Source organism: Montipora capricornis, chromosome 14 (assembly GCF_036669925.1).
Source record: "Montipora capricornis isolate CH-2021 chromosome 14, ASM3666992v2, whole genome shotgun sequence".
Classification (NCBI taxonomy): domain Eukaryota; kingdom Metazoa; phylum Cnidaria; class Anthozoa; order Scleractinia; family Acroporidae; genus Montipora; species Montipora capricornis.
In genome coordinates, this window is record NC_090896.1 from 28,547,612 (window position 1) to 28,555,111 (window position 7,500).

Genomic DNA, 7,500 nt, shown 5'->3' on the forward strand with positions numbered 1-7,500 from the left:
AAACCAACATCTTGAATCTTTCAGGCATGTACATGTACATTGTGACAATACTGCATCCAGATTTAATCTTGCTGATTTGATATATTATTATTACCGGGAATACTTTTCGCTATATCTGCCCCCGCCTATATGAAGGGTAATTTCTGCCAAACTTTAATTTTGAATTTATGAATGAAATCTTAATTTACGCAAACACTACAGTTTTGTAACCTCCAAATTTATGATTGAAATCTTAATTGCCTGGGTGATAAATGGATTTTTCAGACACAAATCAGAACAGGGGCGACAGGTGTGTGTGAGAGGTTGGACGTGTGAGCGATGCCCACCTCGGTCCATATAAAAATATTCGTTGAAATCAACATACTAAAGAGTTTTATGTTAAACGGTGATGGCTACGAAACAACTTAAACGGGAAAAGGACGCCTTAAAGAAGCAAACTGAAGAACTTACGAAAGAGTTGTCAACTTTGAGAGAAGCTGAGGAATCAAGATGGCCGAATATGAGTTAACATATGCAAAGCCTCGAAGATCATCTGGAGAGACCATTCAAGCAGACTCAAAAGATTGATCTGCAATTTTACAGCGATAGTTATGATGAGCTGAGTCAGTTTTACAAGGATGCATCCGATAAACTGAAGATGATTGAAAAGAAGTTGCTAACTATCGAAAGTAGAGTGGATGAACTAGCCGCTATAATTGATGTTTCGGAAGCTTACAGCTATAAGGTATAATCTCAAGATTGTTGGTCTGCCTTCTGATACTGAGCAGGAATCAACCGAAATGACTGCAAATTTATGATTGAAATCTTAATTTATGCGAACACTACATTTATGATTGAAATCTTAATTTACGCGAACACTAAACTTTCGTATCCTCCAAATTTACGATTGAAATCTTAATTTACGCGGACACTAAATTGTCGTAAAAATTCTTGATGCATCGAATTTCCTTGATCATCAAATTTTTTGACACGTCCAAATTTTGTGATGCTTGAAATTTTATGAGGCTTCAAATTCGGTCGGCACTGGTGACTAAAGAGGAGGCGAGGTTGCTCTGTTCCCGCGTCACGGGAAAACATGGCGGATGGTGAGCGAACCCCTTGTAAGAATTGATGAGTTGGAGGCGTTGAGAAATATTCGAGAAATGTTATTTAATGTTATTTGTACACTTGAGGCAAATGATGTCGATTCAAACATGATGGACGCGTTACATTTCTGACTAGACTTGCTACATGGGTTAGTTATTCGATATTTTGACATATTTGGAATTGGCGAAGAGGTTGTGCACTTGATAGGTTCAGCTCGCGATTTGATGGCTATTAACTGTTTGCAACTGGCCACAGAGTGCCCTCCACCTCAACATTTATTCCTGGGAGATCGAGGTCGGCCCAGATATCTGATTCCAAGAGAATTCCTCTTGGAGCGATGTTTTAATGTTTTTGACATTGGAAGACTACTGGGAGTTAGTGCACGCACTGTACATCGTCTATTGACGGAGTTTGGTATGACGGCAAGATCCGTGTATTCGGAAATAGAGGAATAGGATCTGGACAACATCGTGCTCACCATTTTGGGAGAATTTACTAATACTGGCTACAGGCGGATGACCGGTTTTCTTCAGGCGAGAGGGTTACGTATTCAGCAAAACAAAATACGCGAGGCAAGGCGAAGAGTTAACCTCGCAGGAGTTCTTCTACAGGCTCTTAATCTTCAAACTGTACACAGACGGCGTTATCAAGTCCGTGGGCCGCTTGCCTTATGGCACATCGATGGTAACCATAAAATGACACGGTAAGTATCACTCTGCCCAATGAAGCGCATTCCGCAATTTAGAGTAAAAGGACCTGGCTCAGTAGCGGTCATGCCTGCTCAGCCTAATTGGATCTGACAGGAAATCTTTGTTACCAAAATAACCTTAAGATCCAGGGGGTGAAAGTGCAACAACATGAGATTCTTAGTAAAGTACTCAGGAAAAGTTTTTGACTGTTATTTCTGCAGGTGGAAGTTCGTCATCCATGGTGGCATCGACGATCACTCGAGAATGATACTTGCACTGCAACATAAACAACCGTGCTCTAGGGTTTTAAGTCTGTTCCAGGGAACCGTGAGAAGGTATGGTTTGCCATCAAGAATAAGGTCGCATAAACAAGGGGGAAACGTTGATGTAGCTTTGTTCATGCTGTCACATCCCTTAAGAGATCCAAATAGAGGCAGTCATACAACCAGTCGAAGCGTACAAAAACCAACGAATCGAGAGGCTCTGGAGGGCTGTGTTTACGAGTTGTACGCATGTCTTCTATCAACTATTTTACCACATGGAAAACCAAGGTCTTCTTGATGCTTGTAATGAAATCCACATTTTCTGTCTACACTAAGGTATACTTGCCCACGATAAACAGACGACTGAGCATCTTTACTGCAGGTAATGACAATGGTCTCACTTCCTCAGAGAGAAATTTCACACCATTACAGCTGTGGGTTAGGGGCTTGCTGCACTTGCAACAGCCTCATCTCAGAGCTGCTGAAGACGCACATCAAAGGGTGCGTTTTGTATTGGGTAAACCTGTTTTGAATAATTACCTTTTTTAGAGTGATTTTAGAAACTGGTCGATACATACACTGACCGAGAAGTTAAATTTCTGTTAGCAACAAACCGATTTGTTTCATGGTGAGCAACTCGATATCAAGCACTTCTTCCCTGCCCTTGTGAGAAGAGTTCATTAAAAAATTTCTTTGGAAAGCAAATTTTTCATCCTCAGACGTTGGAAGGTGGCATTTTTCCACTTACCTATTTTCAGCAGCAATTTTCATTGTGTTTCCTCAACAATGGGCGACTATTTATAAAATGAAAAAAAAAAAAAAACGTCTAGTCTCCCTGAGGGATAGCGTACAACTGATCTTCCTGAGAGGGCGTGGCACCTCCACATGTGTCTCTGTAGTGACAACAATGGGAGGTTGTTCACAAACAGCCTTGCACTCCGTTCTTTGGTGTAATCTCACTTGAGTGATGAGTACTTCTCCACATTTGATACAGTTCACTTTGGGGGCCTTGTCACAAATCTCATCCTTTCGCGAAAAAAGAAATGATGTCAACGATTTTCTTGCACGATTTTGTGCAAACAATGACTCAGAGGAAAATAATTCAGGGGCACCCAACGACCAATTTGTTGTAAAATGTATTATTATACCCCAGTTAATGAAAATAAATGTTATTAAGGCATTTTCAGGTGTTTTTCAGTGTTGCTGGGAAAACATTATCTGTTCCTTTTTCCCAGCAAGACACACAAGAAATTTCCCAGCCAGCTAGATAAAATTGGTTGGTTTCCCAACCAGCTGATCAAATTTATTTCCCAGCCAGGAATTAAATTAATTAATTAATGTTTATAGAAATGAAAGGAATAATAATAATTGATGATGATGATAACAATAACAATACTTATATTGATAATGATAATGGAACGATAATGTGAATCACACAGCTGTAGTTCTTGTGTTAGTATGATACTCTACATGTACTGCTGTCTTGAGCACTTTCAATTTTAGGAGACTGTTGTCACCCTGGAAAGCGAGCACAGAATAAATTCATAATACCTAGCAACATTGTACACAAAAGCAATAAAATACTTGCTAGGATAAACCTGTATTGTCTACAATAAGGCAGAACAACTGGAACCTTGAACTAGCTCTTCATTTTACATTTTTATTGATCCCTTCAGTTACACAATTGCTAATGTCCAATTCCTTGCTATTTCCATGGTAGCCTGAAAAATAATTGAAAAGGAAATAAATTAGAGACCAATATTAATTAATTGGGTAGAGCCAGCAGTAATGCTGATTGAGTTTTCAGATCTAGCTATGGACTCACTGATCACTGTTATCACAGGGAACCCACACAAAGGGTGAATTTAGAAGTAATGTATGAGAATAGCAAAAAGTTCCATAATTATTATTGTACTATTCTGCAATAAATGTTTACACAAGATGAGGATAAACTCTCTGAAATGATGTGCTGTTGTTATTATGGCTGAAAATGGCAAATTGTAGCAATTTTTACCAGAGCAACACGTCCTTGAAATCGCTAAATTTTCCCACAAGCAGCCACAATAACGACACAGCAGAACATTTCGGATGAAGGTTAGTTTATTCACATGAAAGTGAAAGAGAGATTTCGAAACAATGAAAGGCATAGACTACATTACAGAGATTAACACAGACTAACACATATCGTGCATTTTACCTTTCGACACACCCATCCGAAAAATTGGTTTTTGCCCTGAGCGGGACTCGAACCCACGTCTCCCTGATTACTAGTCGGGCATGCTAAGCCACTACACCATCAAGGCCACCACGCTGGCAACGCAGCAGATTAATGGGGCAACTTAGCAGCGTGGGGATCCCTAGGGCCCAACTTTTCTTCACTTGAGTGTATATCCTCGCCTCTATAACCCCAGACAGGGCTTAGAACACATGAAAGTGAAAGAGAGATTTCGAGGCAATGAAAGGCATAGACTACATTACAGAGATTAACACAGACTAACACATATCGTGCATTTTACCTTTCGACACACCCATCCGAAAATTGGTTTTTGCCCTGATGGTGTAGTGGCTTAGCATGCCCGACTAGTAATCAGGGAGACGTGGGTTCGAGTCCCGCTCAGGGCAAAAACCAATTTTTCGGATGGGTGTGTCGAAAGGTAAATTGCACGATATGTGTTAGTCTGTGTTAATCTCTGTAAGGTTAGTTTATTCTCATCTTATATGCAAATATTTATCCCAGAATTGTACAATAATATGGAACTTTTTTGCTATTCTCATACATTGCTTCTAAATTCAATAATACCAAGGGTCAAACACATTATGTGGGCATCCTGTGATTGTAAGTATTTGTAAAAAGTAGATTCGAGCCCCTGTAATTCTTAGATGCAGAAACCTTACGCTTAAGTTGAAACATGTTTATTTATCATGAATGTCTTTGCGGTTTGGCAAAAAAAAAAAAAAAAACAGCTTGAGGTAATAAGATCTATCTATTTGTTATCATGGTGCAGAGCAGTCAACAAATTTAGCTATATATCTTTCCAGATCAACTGAAAAATTAAAAAAAAAATTCCCTTGACTCGCCAAATATGACGGTCACATCTTGAGCTGGATGGATGACAAGATCAGTAAAATTTCAGCAGGCCATATAGGTCTAGCAGTTAAACTGGTCAAAATGAATGGACTTTCTCCATTACATAAATAATTTTAATAAAATTTAAAATGTTACCATGACTGAACAACTGTTGAGCATCTTCCTCCCAATGACACGGATGTGCACCCATTCACATTAAAGGAGAATTGAAACTTAATAGACAACTGAATAGAGGGCCAAAAAGGAAACAAAGTTCTCAGTGCAAACCATGAATGCCCTAACTTAACCTGAAGGAAGAGAGGGGGTCGTAAGAATGAACAAACAATGAATGGCCATTGTCACAAGCCTAACTCAACCTGATCGAAGAGAAAGGGTCGTAAGAATGAACAAACAAAGAATGCCCATCGTCACAGGCCTAACTCAGTTTGGCTTCCTTCAAAGACAAAGTATGACTAAAGATAATGTGTGATTGTTGAAAAGAAAAAGTAAACAATCTGCCAAGTAAAAAAGAAATAGTGCCGTTGGTCACAATAACAATAATTGTTTTGTCAATGTATGTGTTGATGACAACAACAGTTATTGCTGACACAATCATACATTGTATGAACAATAGTATGTCTTAATTAAGCACCCAACCCAATACAAAACAGCTGATCATCAGAAGCATTCTAACAATTAAAACCACAGTCTAACCAGAACCAACAAAAGTGTTCTTAGTCAGATAAAAAAAAACAATAGTAAAAGCCTGCATATACGAACATATATATATTTTTTTTCTGGCAAAATAGGGATACTTGGAAATTCAGTCTTAAGGTGGGTTCTTGACAAGGTTCTAATTTCTATGTAGGAGATAGAGGTATTGATTGCCAGAAAACTAAATATTTGCGATCTCAAAGTCAAAGTCCTTAGTTTAAGTGCTTATTGCAATTTAACTGTTACTCACATATAGAACCTGCTTGATTTTAGTTCGTTAAACAGGGTTTTGTAGAATTATGCCAAATATCTACCAAAAGGTTCTTACAAAAGGGTCTCTTTTGAATACTTTCAAACGTGTCTGGACAACCAAAGGAAATTTGTCATAGGCAGACCTTTAAGTGATTACATTCAAAATAAATATATCATTTTGGCAATTTAACGTAGGAGGTTGTTTCACAGTGTCTTTGCTAAAAATGTTTAAAAAATGCAGAAATTGCTCCCTACAGTTATGGAATAGTTGTTAAAAGCTTAAACTTCATGAAAGAAAGCATTTTCCCATTTTGGTACAACTTGCAACGAAATTTGTCAAACTTTACAAAAATTTCTTAGCCAAGCTTGAATGTTTGACTTAATGTTCAGCCTAACAAATTTTAAAAATTCATATTTTAATCCATTTGCATCCACGCAGCCTTTTGCCATCCTCACATGCAAATGGTTCTTATCATTTGACAATGTCTATTTTTTCAAACTAAAGTAATTAACTTTAGGGTTTCCTTATTTTAGGCTGAGAATTTTAGCTTATGTAAACCATGCTAAAAGCATGGCACAACTCTTATCTGTATTATTTTTTAGTGTAATTTTAAGAGATTTCTTAAAACATAAAATAGTAAAAACGAACGATAAAATCTGACGTTTCGGAGTAGTCATGAATCCATTATCAAGGAAACCTGTTTGATCATGCAAATTACAGCATTTAAAGCGATATGGCGCGAAAACTGACATAACAAGGTGCAAAGATTATAAAAATACTTTCGCACGAATAGAGTCTGATTGCACGTTGAGATTTGGCTTTAAAGTTCTTATGAAAATCATTTCGTACAATTAACAGTCAAATTTGTTCCTGCATTTCTTAAGCACTTCAAAATGTCTCAGCAGGTCCTGGGCGATTGTCCCGTGCACGTTCTTGTAATTTTTTAGTGCATGTTTGTTATGTGCTTTCTGGCTACAAAGACTGGTTTCTATGTTCACACAAAAACAGAGACTTCGCAAGAGTTGTCGAGAGTAATAAATCGTCTTTCTAATGAAATAAATTAAATTAAAATAAGTGCGAATTTTTCTTGATTCTTACCTTGTGTTTGAGGAAAGCACCTGGTCGATCCCGTGGCTGCCTACACGAATCTAAGGATCTGTAAACAAAAATACTGCTGTCAATTTTTTACAATTCGTTGGCTCAATTCGCTTCAACTGTAAAAGATCATCACGCACTTGACTAATACAGATAACCGAAAAAAAATGCATTAAAACAACTACAATAAGAAGTCTTATACCTCTGAAAATGCTAACAACGAACACATTGTACACCGTCGAAACTCTGGTCGAAACTGAAATCTGTGAATGAAAATACAAGTTACTGCTGTTAAATCCACTCTGTTCATTTCAATTCAGTGTAGAAGAACAT

General features: G+C 37.8%; 1 protein-coding gene across 2 annotated transcripts in view; it reads left to right on the forward strand.

Annotated features, from left to right (window-relative positions):
• LOC138032396 (uncharacterized) overlaps positions 1-7,500 on the forward strand; it is a 58,066-nt gene that overhangs the window by 42,874 nt on the left and 7,692 nt on the right. Inside the window, exons 1-2 of one of the 2 annotated variants that reach the window (XM_068880063.1) lie at positions 1-1,789; positions 1,997-2,110. The exon at positions 1-1,789 is cut by the window's left edge and continues 177 nt beyond it. The gene's annotated coding sequence lies outside the window, so the exon portion shown is untranslated. Of the gene's footprint in view, positions 1,790-1,996; positions 3,756-7,500 lie in introns of those variants that run through there. The other variant, XR_011128360.1, reaches the window with a different exon arrangement.